This window comes from Monodelphis domestica, chromosome 2 (genome assembly GCF_027887165.1).
Source record: "Monodelphis domestica isolate mMonDom1 chromosome 2, mMonDom1.pri, whole genome shotgun sequence".
NCBI lineage: Eukaryota > Metazoa > Chordata > Mammalia > Didelphimorphia > Didelphidae > Monodelphis > Monodelphis domestica.
In genome coordinates this window covers 250902495-250929566 of record NC_077228.1, presented here as the reverse complement: position 1 = coordinate 250929566, position 27072 = coordinate 250902495, and the positions used below count along the sequence as shown (strand labels likewise).

At 38.8% G+C, this 27072-nt stretch overlaps 1 protein-coding gene across 2 annotated transcripts in view; it reads left to right on the top strand.

Annotated features, from left to right (window-relative positions):
* Window positions 1-8973: 8973 nt before the first annotated feature.
* Window positions 8974-27072, top strand: part of TEKT3 (tektin 3) — a 110473-nt gene continuing 92374 nt past the window's right edge. Inside the window, exons 1-2 of one of the 2 annotated variants that reach the window (XM_007483401.3) lie at window positions 8974-9098; window positions 11572-11682. The gene's annotated coding sequence lies outside the window, so the exon portion shown is untranslated. Of the gene's footprint in view, window positions 9202-11571; window positions 11683-27072 lie in introns of both variants that reach the window. The other variant, XM_001367970.3, reaches the window with a different exon arrangement.

Genomic DNA, 27072 nt, shown 5'->3' with positions numbered 1-27072 from the left:
CAGAGTAAATGTAATGTCAGTGTTCAGAGTGCGTGCATTCACCAGTGTTGCCTTCGATCCCGGTGCCCTGCGCTTGACCATCAGGTAGCTGACTGGAGACAGCAGCGATGCTCGTCTGCTTCTCGTCCTGGTCTCGGGCAGCCGGTGCGGTGCTAGACTGGTGAGCCTGTTCCTCTGCTCCCCTTGCATCTGGAAGCGGTCCCTTCCACGGTTTGAGATGCTTACTGGGAGTCCAGATCTCTCCATTATCTGTGGAAACACAAGCATAGCCTCGACCCATCGTTATTAGCCTGTTCGGACCTCTGTAATCTTTGTCTCCTGGCAATCTCCAAAAAACCCAGGGCTGCTGCACCGTGTCCATGGTATCATGACACTCAAAATGCGTCTGCATAGGTGTAGCATTCAGCCCTTCTGGGATGGAGAAATGATTGAGAGTTAAAAGTACTATCCTTAACAGTTTGTTAGGGATAATAGGTTTGGGTTTAGAGATATCACCTTCATAAATTGTCAGGTACTCTCCTTTTTGTTTTTGTATCTGGTTCTTGAGAGTCCTGTTAGCTCTCTCCACTATTGCTTGACCAGTGGAGTTACCTGGAATTCCAGTTTTGTGGTTTATATTCCACAGTTTGCAAAATTCTGCAAACCTTTTGCTGGTATATGCAGTACCATTGTCAGTTTTTATCTGACTTGGAATCCCCAAATGCGCAAATGCTTCCAGCAAGTGTGCAATGACATGAGAAACTTTTTCTCCCGTTTGTGCCGTGGCCCATATGACCCTTGAGTATGTGTCAATTATCACATGCACATACTTCCACCTTCCAAAAGGAGCATATTGAGTCACGTCCATCTGCCAAAGCTGGTTAGCTTTGAGTCCTCGTGGATTAGCTCCTGGGGGAAGAGGTGTAGAGGAGAACTGGGCACACGAGCTGCATTGCTGGATTATCTCCTGTGCCTGTCTTTTAGTAATGTCAAATTGGCATTTGAGAGATTTTGCATTTTGGTGCAATAAAGAATGTGATCTAACTGCATCTTGAAAAGCAGATGCCACTAAGGTATCCACCTTAGCGTTTCCCTCCGAGAGAGGACCAGGGAGGTTAGTATGTGAACGAATATGTGTTATAAAAAATTTGTTCTGCCTCTGCCATATCACCCTCTGGGTGGTACGGAACAAGAGATATAACTCTTCATCAGGTACAGGTTTAATCTTTGCTGTTTCCAGCGAATTAACCAAATTAACCACATATAATGAATCACAGATTATATTACAAGCTTGTACTACATCCCTTAGCACACTGCGAACTGCAGCTAATTCAGCTTTTTGTGGAGAGCCATAAGTAGTGTCTAATAACATTGTACTATCCTGGACTACAGCTCCTGCTCTCCCATGTTTTGATGCGTCCGTAAAAACGTTCACAGCATCTACAAGAGGATGCATGGATGTCATTCTTGGAAAAATAATAGGAGTCAATTTTACAAACTGCAGTATCTTATTAGCAGGAATGTGATTATCTATCTGTCCTGTATAATCTGCAAAAGCAATTTGCCATGGCAAAGACTGTGCAAATAAATTCTGAACTTGCTCTCTTGTTATAGGCACATGAATTGTACTAGGATCTATGCCAGTTAACTGTCTTGCCCTTTTTCTGATCTGAGTTATCAGTAAAATGATAAGTTCTAGATAGCTAGTGAGGGATTTAGTTTGTTGATTGGCTAAGTGAATCCATTCTATGATGTGTTGATCCTGATGTAAAGCACCTGTGGGAGTATACCTGGTCTGTAGAACAGACGCTATTAAAGGTAATGATGGATCAATTCTATACACTCTGGCTTTTGATACCGCTTCTTCCACTACCTTTAACTCCTCCTCCGCTTTGGGAGACAGTGTTCTAGGGGATGTTAAAGCAGCATCTCCCTTTAAGGTGGCATACAGGTGTTCTAACTGTCCTGTAGAGATTTTTAGAAAAGGTCTGAGCCAATTAATATCACCTAATAACTTCTGGAAATCATTCAACGTATTCAGGGAATCTCTACGAATCTCAATTTTCTGTGGACGGATCTCTTGATCATACACTAGTGCTCCTAGGTACTTGTAAGGGGGCGTGGTTTGAATCTTTTCCTTAGAGATCACCAGATTCGCCGCCGTTAAAGCTTTGGTGGCGTCTGCGAGCAATATCTCCACTTCGCCACTAGATGGCGCTGCTAACAGAATATCATCTACATACTGAAGTATATGGTAATTCGCGTGTTCAAGTCTAACCTTTTCTAATGCATGTGCTACATATTTCTGACATAAACAGCTGCTTACACGCATGCCTTGTGGAAGGCACAGCCATTCGAATCTTTTGAAAGGAGTACCATAATTTATTGAGGGTACAGAAAATGCAAATCTGTGACAATCTTGTGGGGACAGGCGGATATTGAAAAAACAATCCTTCAAATCTATAACTATCAGCTTCCAGTTTATGGGAATCGGACCCGGGGAAGGTAATCCCGGTTGCCTTGTCCCCATGTCCATTAGCTGTTCATTGATCTTCCTAAGATCATGGACTAGCCTCCACTTCCCTGCCTTCTTTGGCACCAGAAAAATCGGGGTGTTCCAGGGACTGTTTGATTCTCGTATGTGACCTAATCTCAATTGTTCCTGTATTATGGCCTCTAAATGTACTAATTTCTCCTTAGATATAGGCCATTGGTTAATCCAAATGGGTTTGGAACTTAACCATGTGATAGGGTCAGCAAATAGTGGGGCGACGCTAGCCGCACCCACAAATTCCGTGTGCAGTTTGTCCGATGTGGTCAATGTTATGTTCATTGCGGACATCACCTCTCTGCCCCACAGAGATTGGGCAATATCTAGTACATAAGGTTTAAAGGTACCTCTATGTCCTTCACTATCAGACCACGATAAAGAATTCGCTGATTGGAGAATGTGCTCAGGAGTGCCTATGCCTACTAACTTCTGGTGAGGTTCAATGACTTCCCATGACTCTGGCCAATCCGTAGCAGAGATCACCGAGATGTCTGCTCCAGAGTCCAGGATGCCTGATATAACCCTGTCTTCTACAAACAAAGACATTACCATCCTATCCTGAGTCACTTTTTGAGACCAAAACAATCCATGGGCTGTGGAGTCAAGGCTGCTTTTTTGAAGCTTGCTCTTTAGAGAGAAATCAGCCTCAGGGAATATGGTCAGATAGGCTAGATTATTGTCCTTTGAAATGCAAAATGCTGGCTTTGCAGCAGCCAGGATGTGGAGCCCATTGGTCTCCTTATCCTGAAACAATGTGGGAAAGATTTCTAAACCCTTTGCAATGAGGTCAGGGTCGCCTAGTATTAACCCTTTAGCACCTTGAGGTACTGGGAAACGAAAGCTAGCTGGAATCCAAGTAGGTTCTGAGTTCTCTTTCAATACTATGCTTTCGGTTGCTATAATAGGGAAACGAAAAGAATACCTCATGGTCCTGCCCTGATTTGCTCCTGGGCTCAAGGCTGGCCCGAAGTCTAGTTTAACTGGGTGTTAGATCCTGTGTTGGGAAGACTTCGCTTATTGCTAGCTCTGCACTCAGAAGCCCAGTGCCTGCCCTTTCCGCATTTGGGGCAGATACCTGGAGTCTTTCCTGGTCTTCTATTTGGACATGCTTTACGATAGTGACCTTTCCTGCCGCATGCATGGCAATGCCCTGTGAGCATTCCCTGCTGCTCACTCACTGTTAAAACAGTTCGTGTCTCACCCATGCCTATGTCTTGGCAGGCTCTTAAAAAATCTGTCAGGGTCCCTGTAGCTTTAATGGGAGCTAAAGCTGTCCTGGCCTGTTCATTAGCATTTAAAAAAGCAAGGTCCCGAATGAGAACCTTGGCTGCATCTTCGTGAGGGATATGTCTGCGGACTTCTGTACTGAGCCTATCCACAAAGTCAGCAAAAGATTCGTTCTGCTTTTGGATAATCTCTGTATACAAGCGCTCTGAATCCTTCCCGGGTAGGGCTCTCCATGCCCTAGTGGCCGCGCTGGCTATCTGGTTAAAAATCTGCTCTGTGGCTGCGATTTGCCTAGCAATTGGTTCGAATTCTCCTTGCCCTACCAATTGTTCAAAGGGCACGTTGATTCCTGCCTGCCTGTTCTCGGAGGCCTGCAGGGAACATAGATCATGGAATTTCAGCTTCCAGGTCAGATAGTCACCTCCGCTAAGGGCGGACTCGGCTGCCAGGTACCAGTCAGCCGGTGTGAGTGTCTGTTGAGCCAGATTACTGAGGAGCGCTAGTGTGAATGGCGCGATTGCCCCGTTTTTTACTACGCTGCTTCTGAGCATTTTCAAGACCTTACAGTCTATGGGCTTATGCTGGGCAATGCGTCTGTTGGCATCCTCAGGGTCCTCTATATACCTGACTGGGAAAGCAGAAATGCCCTCCTTGTCCTTTTGAGTAGGCGTGATCGGCTCATTCCTGGGTGAATAAGGCTTAGAAACTTCAGGTGAGCAAGGTGGGGGTGGGGAGGCCACGAGGGAGACTCGTGAAGCCAACCCGTAGTCTGGTGGAGGAGTGGGAGGGGGAGGGGTCAGAGTGTCTAAGGAAGGATACAGCTTTGGAGTTGCAAATGACTCTTTTGTTTTACTCCTCTTCCAGCTATAGCCTGGGGCCTCTGGCGGATCCCTAGACCACTCTGAACACTCTCCTTCCCTTCCCCCATCAGTCTCCTCAGGAGCAGTGCCTTTGAAATCCTGCTTTTTTAATTCCTGAGTCTGTGGAAATTCCTTCTCCCCTGCAGTATAGGTACTAGTAGCTAAATCCTCTAGAATGGTTCTGATAATTGACCAGGTGTTAAATACCGTCTTCCTGACTCTGTTACCTTCCTTTTGATAGTCCTTTAAAGACTGTCCGATTAGGTCCCATTGCGCAACTTCTAGCGTCCCCTTGGCTGGGAAGGCTGGGAAAGCCTTTTGAATCACCTGTAGCAAGGCTTTGATCTGCGCTTTGGAGACCTTCCTACCTCCCTGTTCCACTAACGACATGAGGAGTCGTATATAGCCTGCGTGGGAGGAAATATTCAAACCCATCTCTGAGACCAACTCACCTTCCTTTTTCCAGACCTGAAGGGAATCGTCTTTTGGCTTCGTTCACGCGAGCCTGAAGAATTCCTTCACGTGTTGGGGCGCGCCCTCCCAAACCGCTGTGAGAAATAAAGTTAGAATGCCACGAGAGTGCTAGGAGTGGGCCTTAAGCACGTCTGGGCGCCAGAATGCAACCTCCCGGCCTGCAAGAGGCTGCAAGGGGGGAAGAATTTGAGATGATAGAGATAGAGAAGAGATTTTTACCCGCGAAGGGCGTGAACGAGCCGACTTTAGAGATGTGAGTAACCGAGTCAGTAGACGAATATTATTTGTATGAGCCACAGCTAAGCTCCGACCACTGGGTGTGAATATTCAGGCTGAAACCACCCAATGATCCTCTTTTAACACCGTACCGGTCAGAGGATAAAGCTAGTGCAGATGGAAAGGAGACTAGGAACTACAAGAGGTAGATAATGCTAGATAGCATTAGGAGAAAGAGAGGAAGTAAGGCAGGCCTGGACTAATGACCAGGCCTTAGTAAGGCAGGCCTGGTCTAAGGACCAGGCCTTAGTAAGAAAGATAGAGAAGAGGGACAGGGGAGAAGTTGCTACTTGCCAGACCCGGGAATCCTGAACCAGTGGGCGGAGCTTAGAGGAGCTGGTTTATTTATAGTCATGCCAGCTCAATACATATTGAACAGTTATATGATACCTCAATACATATGGATGAGTTATCTGGGGTACCCCTATTGGATAATACAACCTATGACAAGGTGAAGGTGGGGTTTTACTCCTCAGGTGAGTGGGACACAGGAAAGCAAGGTTTCGCGCCTAAACTTCAGCCATGCTGGCAATAAAGTTCATTGCCATGCACATAATGGCCATGTGCTCACTCACATTCCTTGCTTCCCCACAACGTCTAGGGCTGGGCTGCTACAGTGGCAATGCAATGATCTTGAACAACCACGATGGATCTATGACAAAGAACACTATCCACATTCAGAGGAAACACTGTAGGAGTAGAAACACAGAAGAAAAACAACTGCTTGATTACATGGGTTGAGGGGGGTATGATTGGGGATATAGACACTAAAGGAACATCCTAGTGCAAACAACAACATGGAAATAGGTTTTGATCAAGGACACATGTGGAATTGTGCATCTGCAATGGGAAGGGCAGGGGGAAGGGGAGGGAGGAATAGAATATGATTTTTGTAACCAAGGAATAATGTTTGAAATTGACCAAATAACATGATAATAAATAAATAAATAAATAAATGAAATGAAATGTCTTGAATCATTTAATGCTTCTCTTCTAATCAGTTGACTTAAATATAGTGCTGAAGCTTTTTCTGTCACCTCATAGTATCTGGTGTAATCTCACCACCTTCTTCCTTTCAATGTTCTTAACTCTTCTCTTTTCTTGCTGGTTTTTTTTTTTTTCTGCATCTAATGACTTGCCTGTAGTTGTTCAGTGACATATATTTCCCTTATAAAGCAAAAGTTTCTGACTCCACACTGACACTACTAGACACCTTTGCTCCTCCTTATAACCATCACCTTATCTAAACTTCTCAACTGTAGTGAATGGAGGGATGGTCACAGTGCCTCAGTTATTTCTTGGTGAAAAAATTTATCCTTTTTTTTCTATCAACCTATAGGTCAAATTGCCTCCTTTCTCAAAAAACTCATGCTAAAATATTTCTTTAGGAGAGTGAAATAACAGAGGGAAAGGAACAGAACATATGACTAGGGTTAAAACAGAGTTCCAACAACACACTACAACTATATCCTCCACCTAGAGCCTTGAAGATTGTGCACACTACAAATATTAACTCCATAGCACCAGCAATGTCTGAATTTTCAGTGCAGGGCCAATAGAAACAGAAGAAGACTAAGCAGGACAAAACACCAGGATAGAACACTGTGGGGATGAAAGGGTGGCATGTGACAATCTAGTTCTTTTATGTTTCCTATTGTTGGTTAGTCATTTGTCTGACTCCTCATAATTTCTTTTGGGATTTTCTTGACAAAGAAACTGGAGCAGTTTGCCATTTCCTTCTCTAGTTCATTTTACAGATGAGGAAACTGAGGCAAACAGGGTTAACTGACTTGCCCAAAGTCACAAAGCTAGTGTCTGAGGCTGCCTTTTAACTTGTGTATTCCAGATTCCAGTCATAGCACTCTATCTACTATATTACCTAACTGCCCCTTCACTATCATATGACTTTCTCTCTTCATAACTAAAAAAAGTTTTTGAAGGAAAGTCTCTTCACCAAAGTAAAACTAACTCTAATTTTGGTAATGTCATCAAAAAAAGATGTTTTGGTAACTTTTTCCTTTTTTACCTGAATTACTTGATAATTTACATGAATAGACACAGGCCAATTTCAGTTTTAGTCAGAATAAAACAGAGCTTAAAGTAACATTTCATCCCAGATATAGCTTTGATATGCTCTGAAACTGGCTCCTTTCTACCTTCTATTCTTCTCAGACCACAATACTTTCTAGGTATTCTATTATATCCCCCCCACCCCCACCCCTTTTAGCCCTTAATAAATATAGGTATAGGTTCCAAGGCAGAAGAGTAGTAAGAGCTAGGCAATTGGAGTTAAGTGACTTGCCCAGGGTCACACAGTTAAGGAAGTATCTGTGGCTGGATTTGAACTCAGGTCTTCTGGACTCCAGGCCCAATGTTCTTTCCACTGACCTAAAGAGTTGTCCCTATTTTGAGGCTTTTGGCTGTTTTTTTTGTTTGTTTTGTTTTGTTTTTCATTCAGGATACTCTATCTCCTAACTCATCATATTTTCATGGTTCATTTTCCATACCTATAATGTTCTCCCTTCAGGTTTCTCTGACCTCCTCTAAGACTCAGTTTACATATACTTTTAGAAGCTTTTCACATCTCCCTCTTCCACACGAATATCTATCCCCTCCCCCCACCATACACACCCAACACTCCACCCCTCCACACATCCCCCACTGCTAGTTCCTTCTCCCAGAGATTACCTTCCATTTATACTGCTTATAGCTTGCTGATAATTCTTGACAAGTTTTTTTTTTCCCCTTCCATTGTTGTAATATGGGCTTGTTGACTTACACAAGTTATCTGGAATTAGAAATTACCTATATCAATTCAATTCAATAAACATTTATATGAGTTCAGGGTTCATACTGTGTTCAAAGCATGGTGCTAGGCACTGATCATAGAGATAAAAATGAAAAAAATTTCTGCCCTCTAGAAGCTCACATTCCACTTGTAAGATATAACTTGCACACAGATTAAAAAAATTAAAGATATGAGGAGGGAGAAGCAGTAATAACTCAGGGCATTTAAGAAGATGGTACCTCAGATAAATCTTGAAAGAAACTAGGCATTCTCCAGAAGCAGAGGAGAAGAGGAAGAACTTTCCAAGTATTGAGGGACATCTTATCTAAAGGCATGGAGCCGGGAAATGGAAGGTTAAATTTCGAAACACCAAGTACAGTAGTCAATACCCTTTGGCTGGAAGTAGACTGTGGCTATATACTATGAAAGGCATAAATGTCATATCGAGGAGTCTGTATTTTATCCTAGATGCAACAAGGGACCAGCTGAAGAGTCTAGAGGAGGGAAGTATCATTGTAATATGATTATATTTTAGGAAACTATTTGGGCAGTTATACTGAAGACAGATGGGAGGAGAAAGAAGGGTAGGGATGATATATCGAGGACTTGAACTAGGAAAACGACTCCAGCAAAAGATTGAGCAAGAGAAACAAAAATCCAACTGGCTCATCTACCAGTTCCTAGAAGAGACTGTATTGCTGTAATATTGGCCCGAGAAAACCACTAAACTATGCCCCCTTTTTACACCCTCAAATGAGCATTACTTTTAGATGTGTTTCTCAAGGGGAGTTGTTGCTACCATGGCAACTGTCCTAGTCTAGCGTTTTAGCCCCACCCCTTCCCTCTTTCTCATTGGACCAATCCGCCTCACGCAATTTCAGCTCGTGGTAGACAGTTGAAAGCCTTGAAGAGGAGGGGTCACAAAGGAGGACACTCGGAAAAGGTGGGTCCAAGCCCTAAGTAGGGAGTTACAATGCAGGTGTAGAGGTTGTTGACAGGGTCCTTTCCCTTTCTTGGTCACACTTCAGAGGTGAAACTGCTGATAGGTGAGTAACCCCAAATGACACCAGCTTGCTTCAGATTCTCCACACGTCCCATGAGTGTCAGAAATTCCATTTTCGTGGGACAGGGAGAGCCAGTAGAACAACTTTCCCCCTCTCAAATCCAAGGCCGAGAGCAGGACCTCCTTTTCTCCCACACACCTGTCTTCTACAGAACCCCCAGTTATATGTGGAAAAACACATCAAAAGCAATTTTATTGGAAAGATGTCTGGATTTGGAGTCAGAGAGCTTAGATTTTGAAACTAGAAGGAACATTGAAGGTTACCTATTCCATTCTCCTCGTTTTGCAAATGAAAAAATTGAGGCATAAAGAGATTCAGTGGCTTGCCCAATTAACATAACTAATAAGGTCAGAAGGGAGTTTGAATCTAATTCTTCAAATTCAATGCTCTATCCGTGCCATTTCTCAAGACTGGGATATAGATCCCAGATCTTCCATTGCCAGTGTAATCTTGGGTGTTACCTCATCCATTGGCTTCAGTTTCTTCATCTGTAAAATGATCTAACTCTAAATCTCCTGTTAACCTATGATTCCTCCTTCCTTCTTCCCTCCCCAACCCAAGGGGAAAAAAACAAAAATCTTCCTCTTTCCTTTGCCATCCAAAAACACCTTTCTTAAACATCTTTCTACACCTGAAAAAGGATTGAATTTGAAAATTCCATGAGATCTGGGAATAGGAGGGAGAGGTAAGCTCTATGGAGCAAATTAAAGAATTTAGAATTGGAAGCATTTTTGCAAAATATTTAATGCAACTCGTTTTACTGATGAGGATATCGAGGGGGAAATGAGGTGCCTATGGTCAGACAAGTATGTAGGATCCAAGAAATCAGGCCCCTTACTCTAAAGCCAGTGTTTTTTCAATTGTCTAACTTTTCCTTATAACTTTCAATTTGTATTTGTAAAGAATATATTTTAATCAGAGGTTTTCCAATTATTATTTATTTTTATAACAAACAAGGAGGAAAAATCAAAGAATAATATCTTTAGCTTCCAACACTTATGTTTTTAAAAAATAGCTAGAGCATTATTTTTCTTTCCCCCTATTGGCTGGGGATGACATATAACGTCTGTGTCCTGTAGTCTTCCTCTTCCTGATGTTGTCTCATATTGTTAGTTGAGGTTGCTGGGAAATTTAGTTCTCCCAAATGGAAGGAAAAATTGAAGTATAGAAAGAGAGTTGATTTTTCCTCTCTGCTCCTCATTCTCACCCCCCAATATCTGTTCCTTTTTGCAAGCTTACTTGCTATGGTATTTTTAGACCATTTTTTGGTGTCCAGATAAAGATAAGGCACCAAAAAATGGTCTAAAATTCTGAATGTGCGTTTTCTACAGAGAAGTAGTAAAGAAGAAATGGGGAGGGGGGGAAGTTAAATGTTAAATTTTTACTATAGAGAAAGGAAAGATAAAGTGAACTCATGAGACCAGTTCCTATAGACTTTCAAGAGGAAAAACTACCAACTTGTAGTTTTTCTACAGATTTTCTACAAGTTTTCTACAGATATGAGTGTGGAGGATAACTAAATTGTATATCATATCATAGAAATACATTCTTGACCATTGCTGAAGTGACCAAAATGTTTTATGCATTTTAAAATTTTCTTTTGAGGTGGTATCTCAGAGCTATAGTGCTATTAGCCTAAGACACTATTGCCAAATACTAAACTGTACTTGAGGATCATAGTTGCACTTAATCATTTAGAAAACCATATAATATCATCAGGGCTCTACTGTATTTTTATTTTGTTAATTATTCCCCAATTACATTTTCTCACACCTCTAGTCTCCTTGACTTTCTCTACACTGTTCCATTCATTTATAGCAACACTTGCTCAGAAGGTAATAAAAATTAGCTTTTATTTATCTTGGAGAGAGACCCACTAAAAAGTATAGGCAACAAGTAAGCAAAATGTAAAGAAAAGAGGAAACTCATTAGGATATACAATGCCAGTTTGCCAGACAATTGTGAAACAAAGGAGTAAGGAAGAAATGAAGAAAGAATTATCAGTTTCCATTGGGAAAGCAAATTCTGTCCAAACAGAGCACCCTTTAAAGTGTCCAGTGTGGGAGTAGAAACACCAATGAAAAGAACTGCTTGATTACATGGGTTGAAGGGGATATGATTGGGGATGTAGAATCTAAATGATCATCCTAATGCAAACACCAACAACATGGAAATAGGTTTTGATCAAGAACACATGTATGGGAAGGGAGGGGGGGGAAGGAGGGAGGGAAACAAGCAATGGTCAAGAAACAATGTTCTAGATTGACTAAATAAAATTAAAATAAAACAAAATAAATAAAATGTCCAGAGCCAAACCAGCTTCTGAATTATTCCTGATTATTTTAAATTCAGCATCCTTGCCTTGCAAAAGAGATCTGAGCTGGGGTTCCAGGTTTCTACCTTCTGTGATCTTTAGTTCTTTCACCTGGAAAAAAACTACATTTCCCATCAGCTGCCGTATAGGTAAGAGAATACATATGTAATTATTTTCATAATTTTTGGCAAAATGTCAATTATATGTTTTGATCTTTCAAATAAAATTCCCTTTCTTTGTGCATTTTCCCCTAAGTTACAGCAAAGTAAAGGGCTACGGTATTATACGAAAATTAAGATATTGAAATAAATAATCCAAATAATTCAGGTAAAAACTTTTTTTAAGGTCACAGTCTTAAAGTTCCATGTTTGTTTTAGCAATATAGCTCAAGTCTATCTCTATCTTACCTTTAAGTTCTTAGAGCTTTTTAGATAAGTGGTTTGGCTATAATTAATGTGGTTTCTTAAGTAAGCAAATAATTTTCTAAAGAGGCAGGGTTTTTGCCAATATCCAAATCTTCATTTCCATTTAAAAAATTCTTCAATTTAATTTAGTATGCAAGTAATAGATTAGTTTTGAAAACTAGTATCTGAAGAGCTATAAGGAAAGAAACTACCATTTATTAAGCACCTAGTATTTGCCAGGCTCTGTGTTAAATGCTTTATTTGATTCTCACAACCACCCAGGGAGAAAGGTGTTACTATTATCCCCATTTTACAGTTAAGGAAACTGAAGCAGGCAGTGTGTTAAATGATCTCCTCTGGATCACACAACTACTAAGTATCTGAGGCCAGGCACTAGAAGTTATCCAGCTCACTCCATTTTTCATGGTATAACTGATCTACAGGAATAAAAGTTACTTTTTTAGGACACAAAGCTGGAATTAGAACCTACTTTTCCTAACCCCCAAATATGGTAGTTATCTTTAAATATGTGTTAGAATATTGTTACATGAATGTGGTGTTTGGTGGAATGAATGTTGCATAGATATGATAGTCTCCAAATTAAGAAGACCTAGGTTCAAGCCCTCCCTTGATACTACTGTTTGTGTCACCTTCCCAGAAAATCACAACAAATAAGACTATAAATTGCAAAAAAGATACTGACTTGTGTATTGGTAGAAAGAGTTGCTTCACTTAGAATTGTCCTGGGATCCAATATTGTCATTTTTATTATATTGCCACAGCTCAACCATGAACACTAAATATTATCAGTTATTTAATTGTTCTTTATTTCTTTGAGGAATGCTTTATAATTAAGTCTATGTAAGTATGTTGTGTGCTTTGTTAGTTGCCCTGCAGATAGTGGTAGTCTCTCGTGGCTGAGAATGACTATTGTCTTTGTGCATTATCATCTATTGATGTACCCTCATGTGGCTTTGAAGTCCAAAGACTGAGGCGCAAAGTTTGTGGCACATGAGGCATGGGACGCCAGTTGTTAGGGAAGATGCGGTTGTGGCCTGGGTGCTCATGCCCAGTGGCAAGATGTTGACTATCGCTCATCTTCAAAGGTGGTGGCAGCATGGTTAATGTGGGTTCTCCAGCTGCTTCTCTCAGAGGCAGCGAGTTCTCGTTGCTTTGGTGTAATGCCAGCCCCCTTCAAGTTTGACTTTAGCTAATCCTTGAATCTTTTCTTTGGTTGGCCTTGTTTCCTGAGTCCAGCTGACAGTTCACCATAGAATACCTGTCTTGGTATTCGCTGTGGGTCCATGCGGATGATGTGTCCAGACCATCGTAGCTGGGTTTTGAGGACCATTACTTCAATGCTGGTGGAGTGGGCTCTGTCGAGGACGTCCTGGTTGGTGATTCGGTCTTGCCATCGGATCCTCATGATTGACCGGAGGGAGCGTTGGTGGAATTGCTCCAACTGCTTCATGTGCTTCTGATACAGTGTCCATGTCTCGAAACGGTACAGGAGCGAGCAGAGGACCACTGCGTTATATACACTTTGAGCTTCGTTGCAGTCTTACACCTCTGTGTTGGAGGACTTTGGAGCACAGCTGCCCGAGTGCCTGGCTGGCCTTTTGGATCCTGGCATCGATCTCATGGTCTTCAGTCGACCAAAGCGCCCTTGACCAGATCCCCCAAAACCGCACCATTGAACAACTTGAAGTCCCTCCTTCAATAGAGGAAGTCCAAAAAGCCATTAAACAAATGAGTGCAGGCAAGGCACCCGGTAAAGATGGGATCCCAACCGAGGTGTACAAGGCCTTAAATGGAAAGGCGCTCCAGGCATTCTACATAGTGCTGACCAGCATATGGGAAGAGGAAGACATGCCCCCAGAACTCAGAGATGCCTCCATCGTAGCCCTATACAAGAACAAAGGCTCACGAGCAGCCTGTGACAACTACAGAGGCATCTCACTACCTCCAGATAATTCATGTATTTTATAGCTATTTAAAATATGCATTTTATAGCTGTTTAAAATATACTTTCTCCTTCTGGTAATTCCTCTTGGATTTTGATATATCTTAAAATTTTATAATATTTAGAAAAAAAATTTAACATTGAGAAAAAATTCGAGTCTTAGATTCTCTCCTTCCCTCCCCTGCTCTTACAGTAACCAATATGATATAAATTTTACATGTGCAGTCATGTAAAACATTTTTCCATATTAATCCTTTTGAGGAATGTGAATAAGAAATGCCCTACCCCCTTCTTTCAATATTACTTTTATTGCTAGCACTAGTCTTGATTTAATCAAAATTATAATTTATGATTATATTATTATTTTATCCAGTAAATGTGGTCTTAAACTTGTGAACTTGCAGTTCAGGCTACTCAAACACCTTTGGTGTTTCTTGAACATTGTAATAATTAAAATTATGAGGATGCTAGTAGCTTTTTAACTTTATTAAATCAATGTAGTAGTAGTAGTAATAAAGAGAGGGAAAGATAGGAGAGAGGTAGAGAGATACTTAGCTTATTGGCAGCCATGTTGGATTGAAGCTAACATTCAACAAGAGTTCCTCAATCCAGTCAGAAAACCTCCACAGGCTTCTGGATCTCCCTTTATAATCTGTCTTCTCCACCCACTACCTCTCACACATCACATCTAAGGAACCTAGACCACCCGAGGATAAGTGCCTGTGGAATCAGTTTCTTGTCTCATTGGTTCCTTGGTTCCTTAACTTCCTTTCTCTGAGGGCTTATCTATACCTGAGTTTACTCAGTGGTATTTGACCTCCAGGTCACTGAGAGATGATGTTAAACAAAGCAACATAATGGAGAGAAAAATCTCTTCCAACAATATCGAGCACAGTTGGTGTTTCTTGTTCTCTGAGCATCAAGCATGCCTGCATGGTTATGTATCCTGAACTTCACTTCTCCTTTTCCTTTATTTTTTGCTGATACTTAACCTTTGTTACTCAGGGCACAAGAAACACACTAGCTCCTGAGTATATAAGGAGTAGTAAAATTCTCAGAAATAAAAGGAGGCCATTTCACAATGCTCGAGTCTTTGGACTTCTCCAGAGTCTGGCTTTTTTGTGAGATCAGCCCTTTCTCAATGAATCTATTTCATTTGGCTTGGAGACTTTGTTTCTTTTCTTGGCATTTCTTCTGATCAATAATTTTCACCACAGGAAAAAAACTTAAACAAACAAAAAAATGAAATCTAATATGATTTCCTCTGGATTCAAACTCCATCAGTCCTTTAAAAAAAATTTAATCCATTTTTTCAGTTACAAATAGAAACAATTTTTGACAGTTGTTTTCTGAAATTTTAGAATTCATATTTTCTTTCTCCCTACCTACACTGCCACTCCCTGAGACTATAAATAGCCTGATAATAGGTTATACCTATACTTTCATGCAATAGATATTTCCTTACTGCTCATGTCATGATAGAAGACACATATAACACATGCATTAAAAATCTTATGAATGAAATAAAACGACATGCTTTGATCTGCTCTCTGGCTTTATTGGTTTCTTCTTTGTCTGTGGATAGCATTTTCATCATGAATCCTTTGGGATTATCTTGGAAACTTGCTTTGCTGATAATGGTCAGTTGATCTTTTTATAATTCTGTTACTATGTGCATTGTTCTCCTGGTTTTGCTCACTTTGCATCAGTTCATAAAAGTCTTTCCAGGTTTTTCCAAATTCATGCTATTAATTCCTTCTTATGGCTCAATAGTATTCTATAACAATCACATACCACAACTCATTTATCTGTTCTTCAAGTGATAGACAGCCTCTCAGTTTCCAACTCTTTGCTACCAGAAAAAAGCTGCTAAAAATATTTTGGTACAGGTAGGACCTTTTCCCTTATCTTTGGCTATTCAAAGGGTATATATAATATTGTGCCCTTTGAGCCTGTTCCATATTTTTCTCCAGAATGGTTATATCAATTCACAGTTCTATCAGTGATGTATTATATCTTCCCCAACATTTATCATTTTCTTTTTTTTTTGGTCAAATTATCCAATATGATAGGTATGAAGTGGTATCTCAGAGCTATTTTAATTTGCATTTTTCTAAGTCAATATTGATTAGAAGCATTTTTTCATATGACTATGGATAGACTCTGAGAACTGTCTGTTGATATTCTTTGACCATTTTTTGTTTTGGAAATACTTTTTATTCTAAAAAATTTGACTCAGTTCTCTATATGTTTGAGAAATAAGGCTATTGACAAAGGTACTTCCTATAAATTTCCCCTTCATATTTGTTGTTTCCCTTCTAATCTTGGCTGCATTGGTTTTGTTTGTAGAAAACTTTTAAAATTTAATGTAACAAAAATTATCCATTTCATTTTTCATAATGTTCTTTGTGCCTTATTTGGTCATAAATTTTTTTTCTATAAGCCTGGCAGTTAAACTTTTCTTTATTCCCTTAATTTGGTTATGGTATCACCTTTTATTCTAGATCAAGTATTCATTTTGACTCTATCCTGGCATATTGTTTATATCTGGTCTATATCTAGCTTCAGCCATACTGATTTCTAGTTTTGCCAGCAGTTTTTGTCAAAGAGTGAGTTCTTTCCCCAAAAGCTTGGATCTTTGGGTTTATCCAACACTTAAGTTGTTACAGGTATTAACTGCAATGTGTTGATTATCTAATCTATTTCACTGATCTACCACTCTATTTTTTAGCCAGTACCAGATTGTTTTGATGATTATTGATTTATAATATATTTTGATATCTGCCATGGTCAGGTTTCCTTATTTCATATATATTATTTTTCATTTTCATTTCATTTTATTCTCTCATTTAAATTTTTTCATTCATATTTGTTCTTGACCTTTTGCTCTTCCAAATGAACTTTGTTGTTATTTTTTTCCAGTTCTACAAAATAATTTTGAGGTTTTTTGATTTATATGGCACTGTGTGGGGTTTTTCCTTAATGGACTTCCCTGACCAGCAGGGTCCCACAAGGGAAGGGGCTCACCTTTGTGATGGGACCCGAGGAGAGGTAGGAACCGAGAACCAGGGTAGAAATGAAAGACACGGACAAGTCAGTGGTTGGATAGGGCAGGCAATCCCTATGATACTCCCTTAGATAGGAGAGTATGAGTACAAAGGAACACAAGGTGGAGGAGGAGATTAAGGTAGGAAATGCAGGCCAAGATGGTTACAGCCTCGGGGAAGGAGAAGGTTAAGAGGAGAGAGAGACATAGTCATTGAGGAGCCCAGTGGAGCTCCATGGAAGGGAGAGAAAGCCAAGAGGAAGTTCATGGGTTTGCCTCTGAATTTATTCCTGTCCTGCTTGGGCGGTACTCCCAAGCATGTAGTACCCACATCACAAAGTATGGACAATTAAGATTGGGTGGCAAGGTAGAGGGAACACCTTTGGGCATGTAGATTGCAAACTGCGCTTTCCCGGGGAATTGAGTCCGAGCATGTTAATGAGTTTGTCTTAGCCAAGGTCCACATGGCCAGTTCAAGGTTACATTCACAAACCTCATTGGTATAACCTTATGCTTGGAGACACAGTAATCATACAGTCATTTATATTTCATAGATGTGAATATGCTTGGGATGCTACATAGCACTGAATAGGTAAATTAATTTAGGTAGGACTGTCATTTTCTCTATATCGACTAGGCCTATCCAAGAGTAATTACTATTTTTCTGATTGTTTAACTCTGACTTTATTTGTGTGAAGAATGTTTTATAATTATGTTCATATAGTTACTGGGTTTGTTTGGGTAGGTATACCCTCAGGTATTTTATTTTGTCTAGAGTAATTTTAAATAGAATTTTCTTTCCTTTTTTTAAGGTATCTATCTTTTTAAATTCAAAGATATTTTATTTTCTCAATTAAATGCAATAATAATTTTCCATATATGTTTTCTGACATTATAAGATCCAAATTGTCTCTCTCAATTCCCTCGCTACCTTACCTCAGAGATAGTAAGTAATCTGATTAGGGTTATATATGTATTATCTTGCAAAATGCATGTATTGTCATATATCCATTTTTTATCATTGTTTTAAGAGAATACACATATAAAACAAAACCCCACAAATATAATTATAAATAAAATAATGTAGATTATAGTATGCTTTGACTCTGACTCTAATAGACCTTTCAGTGCAGGTGGATAGCATTCTTTGTCATAAGTCCTTCAGAATTGTTCCAGACTATTTTATTGCTGAGAGTATCTGTCTTTCATCATTGATCAATGTTCAAAATTGCTCTTAAGATGTACAATGTTCTCCCAGTTCTGCTTATTTTGCTCTACATCAGTTCATGTAATCATTCCAACTTTTCTGAAGTAATCCTGCTTATCATTTCTTATAGCACAATAATATTCCATCACCAACATATATCACAATTTGTTCAGCCCAATCACCTACTGATGGATATCCCCATAATTCCCAATTTTTGACACCACAAAAAAAGAGCTGCTATAAATGTTTTTGTACTAGTAGGTCCTTTCCCCTTTTTATGATCTTCTTGGTATACAGATCTAAGAGTGGTATTAACAGGATTGAAGTTATAGAGTCCTTTGGGCATAGTTCCAAACTGCCCTCTAGAATGGTTGGATACATTCACATCTCCACCAATAATGCATTGCTGTTGCAATTTTGCTGCATCCCCTCCAACATTTACTGCTTTCCTTTATTGTCATATTAGCCAATCTAATAGGTGTGAGACCATACTTCAGAGTTGTTTTAATTTGCATTCTCTAATCAAGAGTGATTTAGAACATTTTTCATATGATTTTTGATAGCTTTGATTTCTTCATCTGAAAATTGCTTTTTTTTTTTCAAATCTTTTGGCCATTTGTCAAGTGGGGAATAGCTTGTATTCTTATAAATTTGACTTAGTTCTCTAAATTTGAGAAATTAGAATTTCATCAGAGAAATTTGTTATAAAATTGTTCCCCCAGTTTGTTGTTTTCCTTCTAATTTTGGTTTAATTGGTTTTGTTGTACAAAAGCTTTTTAATGTAATGGGATATAGACCTAGTAATGATATTGCTGGGTCAAAAAGTATGAACTGTTTTAGGGCTCTTTAAGCATAGATCCAAATTGTTCTCCAGAATAGATGAATCTGTTCACAACTTCTCCAGCAGCTCATTAATGTCTCGATTTTCCTACATCCCTTCCAAGTTTTATCATTTTCCTTTTCTGTCTTAATAGCCAATCCTGATAGGTGTGAGGTGGCACCTCAGAGTTGTTTTTAATTTGCATTTCTCTTATTGATAATGATTTACAGCTTTTTTGCATGAATATAGAGAGCTTTGATTATTTCATCTGAAAACTACCATTTGACCATTTTTCAGTTGGGGAATGAGTTGTATTCTTATACATTCATTTCATTTCTCTATGTATCTGAGCTTTTATTAGAGTTGTAAAAATTTTTGCATCCCTATGATTACTCACTATCTTTTTTCACCCTGTTTAGTTTCCAATCACTATATTCTCAATTTGCCTTCTTTTCCATTAGCTGCACCTCCCTCCTCTTATCTCCTTGCCCTCTTATGTGTAAGGTAAGATAGATTTCTATACCCAGTCAATTGTGTATGTTCTTCCATCATTGAGCCGATTTTAATGAGAGTAAGTTTCAAGTGCTCCTCTCCCTATCTCCCTCATCTTCTCTTCCTCTGTTAAAAGCTCTTTCATGCTTCTTTTATGTAAGATAACTTACTCCATTCTATTTTCCCCTTACCTCTTCTCCCAATGCATTGGAAGCCCAGCCTTAATTTTATTTTTTTAGGCTTCATTCCATTATATTCAGCTCATACTCTTGCCCTATGTCTATGTATACCACTTCTAACTCCCCTAATAATGATAAAGTTCATAGGAATTACAAAAATCATCTTCCCCTATAGGTGCATAAACAATTTAACTTTTGAATGACTTTTGAGTTCTCTTTCCTGTTTACCTTTTTATGCTTCTCTTGAGTCTTTTATTTGAGAGTCAGATTTTCCATTCTTTTCAGCAGGAATGTTTGAAAGTATTGTATTTTATTGAATATCCATATTTCCTTTGAAAGATTATGCTCAGTTTTGCTGAGTACATGATTCTTGGTTGAATTTCTAGCTTCTTATTCTCTTAAATATAATATTCCATATCCTCTGATCCTTTTAATGTAGAAACTGCTTAAATCTTGTGTTATTCTGACCGGCTCTACAATATTTTAATTTCTTCTTTTTGACTGCTTGTGTGAATCTTAAAAACTACTCAGACTGTACTTTAGAAGATTTGATTTAGATATTTCCTTATTGTAACAATGGAGATACTTGGTCTAACAAGAATCAGGAATGTATTGGGAACTTTTAAAATTATTCCACCCTACTCAGACAGTGCCTTAGGGGAAGATAAAGTTGTAAACTCCTGATTGAACAGTGAAAGTCCCTAACTCATACCTTATAGTAAAATTAGAACCTTAAGATATATCTATTTTTATATCTAATACAAAAAAGTTGTTAAGTATCTGTAAAGGTTAAATTAATAACAAAAAGGTCAAGTATCTTACAAAAGGCAAGCTTAACAAAGAAGCGTGAAGTATTCAGAAGATATAATCTAACCAGAGAAGGTGTGAACTAAAGAGTGGTGAAAACTAAGAATGGGCAGTCCTGGGAAAAAAATGGCTACTGTGATTGGTAGATCTGAAAATTTAGGGGAGGTGACATAAGAGAAAATTTTCTTTAAAAGGAATGATAAAAAGTCAGTTCAGGCTAATTGGAGTTCAGGAGATTCAATGGAGGACTGGAGCTTGCTTGGAGACAGTCTTGTGGTAAGTGATAAAGATTGATTCCCTCTCCCTTAGGCTCAGGGAGGCCATTTTGGCCAAGGCCTTTAACTACTGCTTGGCTCAGCCTGAGCCAGAGCAGTTTAAATTAATTCTCACTTTCTCTCTCCTTCCCTTAATTCCTTCTTTATTTATTAATTAAAATCTCCATAAATCCCAGCTGATTTGGGTATTTTCATATTTGGGAATTTCCCATGGAGACCACTTACTTAGATTTTAAGTCAAAATAGTAAAAATTATCCTTACAGTTTTGGCATTTACACTTGCAATATTCTCTCTTTGCCTTGGGAGTTTTAAAACATGATTTTCTTAAGTATCTTTTTGTACTTCCTTTACCATTTGCCCAATTCTACTTTTTAAAGAATTCAGGGATTTTTTTGCCTCTTTTATCAATTGGTTTATTCTTTTTGTTCATTTCTTCAGTATTTCTTTTACTAAGCTGATGACTCTGTTTTCATGGTTTTCCTGTATCACTCTTATTTCCCCAGTTTTTCTTCTACCTCTCTTATTTGATTTTTAAAATCTTTTTTGAGCTTTTCCATTAATTCTTTGTCTTTGAGACCAGTTCATATTTTTCTTGGAGACTTTGGATGCAGTAGTATTGATTTTGATGTATTCTTCTGAGTTCATTTTGGTCTTGTCACCAAAATAACTTTCTATATTGAGTTTCTCTTTTCATTGTTGTTTGCTCATTTTCCAGCCTTTTCCTTTTCTTTTAATTAAAAAAAAAAAGGTTGAGTTTGACTCTAACTGTGGTGAAGTAAGCTCTTTTATCAATTGGTTTATTCTGTTTGTTCATTTCTTCAGTATTTCTTTGTGCCTCCTTTACTAAGTTGATGACTCTTTTTTCGTGGTTTTCCTGTATCATTCTCATTTCCCTTCAGTTGCCATCAGAACTGGCTCTGGGGATCTATCTGCTTTCAGTTCTTTCAAGGCAGTATGATGTAAAGAGAAGTATGTTTAATATTCTTTTAGCCTACATTCTGGTCTGTGAGTAAACACAAGCACTCTTTTTTTCCACCTTGGAACTGTGACCAGGGTCCTCTGCTCCTTTGTGACCACCAGAGTATTTTCTATTTGTCCTCACCCTGAGGTTGTGACCTGGATCTGTGTATGAGCAATGAGATAAGAGTCTTGCACCCAATGCCAGCAAAGGGACCCTTGTAATCTCCCTCTCAGCAATTATCTGACTCCCCTTACCATCTGTGGCTAAGAGTTCCAAAAGCCTTTGCTGATGATTCAGTCATACACACACATACCCCATAAAGCCTATTGCCATGGTGGGGCCTGACTTGGTGCGCTTCTTTTTGTTCCACTTCCACCCCAGTGCAGGAGATTTTTCATGCCAATCTTCTAAGTTGCTTTGACTGAAAAATTATTTCACCCAACTTTTGGGGGGTTATGATGCTCTAGAATTCATTTTGAGGTGTTATAACTTAATTTTTTGTAAGGTCATTTGGTAGAGATCATGTGTGTACCTTCTCCACTAGCATGGTTCCCTTTAAGTCATTTCTAGAGGGACAGAACTGACCTCAGCTGGATGACACTTTCAGACTTAATGGAGTAGACATAGTTATATTCATGTATCCTTCCAGGTTCCCTGTATTTGTCAGTTCTCTGGCTAAGCTCTGTTACACCAGAAAGTACTATCAAACTGCTTTCCCAGTCTTAGCATGTTCTACTTTTTGTTTCTGATATTAGAAAAAAAGGAGGGTAGAAAGTGTTGGGGATTAAGGATTAGTTTTTCTCTACTGTTAGTTCATTTCATTGTTACCTAATTAAGGTTCTTAATGTTCTAGCCTATAGAGACAAATGAAGTAGTGTGTCAAGGAATTTCATTCCTTTCCCCTCCTGAGTAACTTGACCTGTCCATCAAATATTCCTGATATAACATAGTTGCGCCAGGCTTGCGTACCTGTACATGCTGCATGTCAATAAAAGTCTAGGTTTTGGGCTTCTTGGGGAGAAGGGAACAGAGAAGAAATGTGGGAATGGAGCCAGGAGGGTAAGGAGAAAGGAGGAAGAGACTTGCAGGCTAGGGACCACATGGTCAAGTTACTTATAGGACCGATTGTCTAACCTTTCTAATAAACTTTATAAAATATATATCTAGGTAGAAATATTATTTAAATTCTTAAAGTAGTTTTATATCTTGTGGATAATTCCTGTTTGGAATTAGAGACGTTTGAGAGGTCATGAGGTTTGGGAAAATGTCTAGTCCTCCAACTTTTTGGTTATATGACCCAGAAGTCTTAATCATAAGTCTAGTTCCTATTCTTTTATTGGAATAATGAAGACACTAGCCTTATATAACTCCAATAATTCCATCAACAAACCCTTATTAAGAATTTTTTTATAGTGTGTCATACACTTGTACTAGTCTCTGGATTTACAGAGACAAAAATGAAACTTTCTGTTGTCCACAAACATATAATTTTTAATCAGGAAAGATAAGGGGTTGTGTGTGTGTGTGTGTGTGTGTGTGTGTGTGTGTGTGTGTGTGTGTGTGTGTGTGTGTGAAGCAGTGACTTGAGGGTAAGGTAGCATGTGGCTGAAGAGTAAAACTACATATTCATCAAGCCATGGTGGCATGAGAGGTGGAGTTGGTGAGAACTTAGGAAAAGAAAAAGTCTCTTGTAGATTTTAGCCTTAGGGATGACACATGCATTTCTAAATCCCTGGAAAGAAAAAAAATATTTTGGGAAGAAGCAAAGATGAAGCGGATTTTCATGTACCTAATTTCCAGCTTGCCAAACTAAAGACTTCAGGGAATTTCCCCTTGGCTGAGGATCAGGTTCTCCCCTCCCTCTTTCATTTCATATCATGTCTGGAATATTCTAATAGATCAATGTGTTTTTTAACTATTCATTATTTGTGATGGGAAAGGAATAAATATTTTAGTTATAGCTTAGGGTACTTCTCCATTAAAGGACAATGACTAGAAAAGTGACTTCAAACTAAAAATAATTTCCCCTAGATTACTGATATTTAGTAGGGCAGACAAATAGAATTCTAATCTAGTATTTTCTGAGGAATGAAGAATGACCCAGCCTTGAAGCCCCAAGCTTCTGTTCCCTCTCTAGTTAGGAAATAGTCTTCCTTGGGAAAGGGTAGATTATATTCTAGAAATATCTATTCATATTTATCTTTGAATCCAATATAGACAAAGCTATGTGGACATGGGCATAACCTATACATACTCCCACATTAGCAAGAGAGTTTCCTTCTTTTATTTTTTTCTCCTAAATATGCACATGGTAAATGATATCATAGAAAAACCAAGATCTTCGAGAACATAAGGCAGTAGTGTAAAGGGTGAAATCATGGTTGAGACTGAAAAAAAAAATCTAAATTTAAGTGGTCGCCAAGGGTAATCCCAAATAATAAAATACCCAAGTCAGCTGCCAAATTTTATGGTGATTTAATTGATATAGTAGAGAAGATTTTAAGAAGAAGGAGGAAGGAAGGGGGTAGTACTGGGAAGGAAGATAGGAGATCTAGAAAGTAAGGTTTTGAGTGTGAAGGAGGAAAGAATCAGCCTGACCTCCAAAGAGTCTTAGCTAAGATACCGGAATCTGAAATCAGCTCCAGGGCAAAACTCGCCACCAAATACTCCAAGATATCGGAATGCTTAGCACGCTGCCAGCCAGAGTAGTCTCTCCAGGGAAAGAGAAAGAGGCAGAAACTGATCTGCCTTATATGGACATTTTTACATCACTTTTCTGTGACTCATTTGTACCAATGAGGACTTGGCTTGACTTAGGACAGCCCAGAGGTCTGTCCTTTTTTTGCACATGTCTGTTGAAGGCCATCTCCTCATATAATTAAATCTTGAGTTGCTGCAGACCTTTCAAAATCTTATTTAACTAAGTAGGGTGGAGAATGTGGAGTTTCCAAGACCTGATTCTGTTATTCCAAGTATCTCCATTGTTATTGATCAGGAAATAGCTAAATCAGATCTTCTAAAGATTAGGGTGGAGTAGTTTTAAAATTCACAGTAGGAATGCAAAGAATAGATATTAAAGAAATGTAGTATAGTGTGTGTGTATATAGATATATATATCAACTTGGCAAGAATGCCAGAGCAAAATTAGAGTCAGGAAAATAGTAACTTCACCATTATGACTATAGGAAAATCAGGATGACTACACTGCTATCCTGCAAAAATAACATCAGGAACTCAACTACACTCTTTTCTCATCCTCCATTGAGACAACAATGATCCCATCTCTCTCATTATTTCACTTTTAGTAGCCCTCACAATCAAAATTGTTAAGGAAATATTTTGGAATAGAGTTAAGTGTCAGCTTTCTCCCTTTTCTTGACCAGTCTTTGTAGTTGAAATCTCATTTTCTTCAGGTGACCATATGGTCCAAAGGTTCTTGCCTTTTTTTCTCTAATGTCATTACTTCCTGCTATAAATCTCCAGCTCTTCCTCTCTGTTTCAGGGACAAAAAGGGTTGGGCTTCCAGTCTCAGTTCTATGACTCTAAACAAATAAACATTCATGAATTGGTGAGGCTCTAGTTATATAAGTATATACAAAATAAATACAAGACCATTTAGAGAGGGGTGATAGTACTTGGGGAAGAGGACAGGTATCAGATGTCTTCATATAGAAGAACATAATTCTTGAGCTGAGTCTTAAAGGAAATAAGAGATTCTGTGATGTAAAAGTGAGGGAAAGCATTTACAGGGATGAACTATGATCAATGCAAAGATAGAGTGGTAGAAAATAGATTTATGGTGTAGATGCAGCAAGAAGACTAATTAGACTAAACCATAGATTTCAGAAAGGACATTAATTTATAGATGCTGGAAAGATAGGTTAGGTTGGGGCCAGATCATAAAGGGTTTTTACTTTAAAGGTTTATATCTTTAAGGGTCATTGAGGGTTTATTCTTATAAAGGAAGATTATACTTTTATCCTTACAAGTAATAAATTGTTAGACTTTATTGAATAGGAGAGTTATGATCACTGCTCTTAAGCTATAACTACACTTAAGGAAAATTACATTAGATTCTGTGTGGAAGATGGATGGGAGTGGAGAGAGAGATCAGTTAGAAATCCAGGCAGTGGATCCTAGATCTAGGGCTGGAAGGAACCTCAGAGGCTTTTTTTACAGATGAGGAAACTAAAGAATGGGAAGGATAAAGTGACTTTCTTGGGTCACAAAGGTGTGATTTGAGCCAAAGCACTTTCCCCTGCAACACTGGTTGGTGTGAGTAGTGAGGAGACAGTTTTGAGGGGTGCTGTGAAAGCAGAAACTGTAAGATTTGACAACTGATTAGCTTTGTATATATTAAAAGTAAAAAAAAAATATATATATATATATATATATAAACCTGAGAGGTAGAATGGTGACAACTTTGGAAGAAATAAATAAGTTCAAAAAACAAATAAGTTCTTTTGTTTTTTTTAAAGATTGAGTTTGAAATGCCTATAGGACATTCAAGGAATACTAGTACCTCTGGCATGAGAGCTTGCCAAATAATTTCAGAGTTGCTTTTTTCCTTTGGTTTCCATCTGCCACAGCTCCAAAAAGCATGTAACTGTAGGCATGAACTGCAGGCATACTCCAGTAAACAATCATGGCAGGATAAACCATATTGAGGCAAACAACAGGCCTCAAACTCATTGGTGAATTAGCTGAGATTTCTACCTAGACATATGAAGACTTCCCCTGTGGAAGAGGCAGATGAGAACAATTTGTATCAATGGCCATGAAGGCAGTGGAAGCAGGTGCTATAGAGTGCTTAGAGCCTGTTTAGATGTCAAGAAGTCAAGGTCATTTGCTTCATCCGAAGCCATCACCTATTGCCTTGACTTTTGTCTTGCCACTGTACTTTAATGGCTCTGGAAGAGAGTGAGGCTGACAACTTTATTTAATGCTGCTTTATTTAAATACAATTATCCTCAAGTCAAAAGACATCACCAATGATATCATTTTGGTCCTCTTCAAGTATGAATTCAAAGGTGAGGATGGGGGCATTCTAGATATGAGGCATCAAAAGTACAAATACACAGAGTTGGGAAATGTAGTGCTTTGTGGAACATCAAGTAAACCAGTATAGCTGGGTTATTAAATGTTTTACAAAGGGAAGCAAAATGTAAGGAAAAAGTAAAATCCACTTTTGAGTTTTTGAATTGCCAAGATTGTACTGAGCATTCTATATTTTTACCCAGTTCCCTTTTAAGAATTGTTTTCAGTTTGGAAGGGTTTTTTTTTTTTTAATTTCATTTTGATTTGAAACTCAGCTGTAAGGGAATCTACCAACTCTGTGATTTTGTACTCTTTAAGATTATATTCCAAAAATTTGAGGCAATCAA